Here is a 500-nt window from a genome sequence, read left to right as displayed (position 1 = left end):
GGACCGTCAAGGGCCTCATTCCTTAATAGGACCTGTTGGAAATCCATTTTCATGTAATTCTGTGTCCAAGCCATTCGTTTTTTTTTTCCGTATGTTATTTGCTCAATGGGGTCATTGGAAGAGGTTTGATATTCCTTGCAATCTCATTCAACACATTGTATCGAGCACCTGGATCTTGGAGCGATTCCAGCTTTTGCAAAAACGAAAGCACTGATGCTGTTTGTTTCGGTTGACTTCCCTACGAATTTTCTGAATATCACGATCTAAAAGGTTTCTCCTGGTGCCCTTATTTTTCTGGATTTGGTGTTCAGGTTGTTCAAGAATGCAGCCAAGGTCTTTGAATCCCATTCCAGCTCTGTAGCTAAATTTTTGATGGAAAACCCTTCTTTGAGTCCAGCAACTATCCTTTGCTTTTCGATAACTTTTATTCGGCTGATTTTTTTGATTTTTTTTATTTTATTTTTTCTTTTGGCATTGTAAGAGATCTGCAATAAAGCGAT

The sequence above is a fragment of the Euprymna scolopes genome, chromosome 31, assembly GCF_053919585.1.
Source record: "Euprymna scolopes isolate OS-2025 chromosome 31, ASM5391958v1, whole genome shotgun sequence".
NCBI classification, from domain to species: domain Eukaryota; kingdom Metazoa; phylum Mollusca; class Cephalopoda; order Sepiida; family Sepiolidae; genus Euprymna; species Euprymna scolopes.
The sequence above is the reverse complement of the archived record's forward strand: the minus strand, read 5'-3'. Positions refer to the sequence as shown.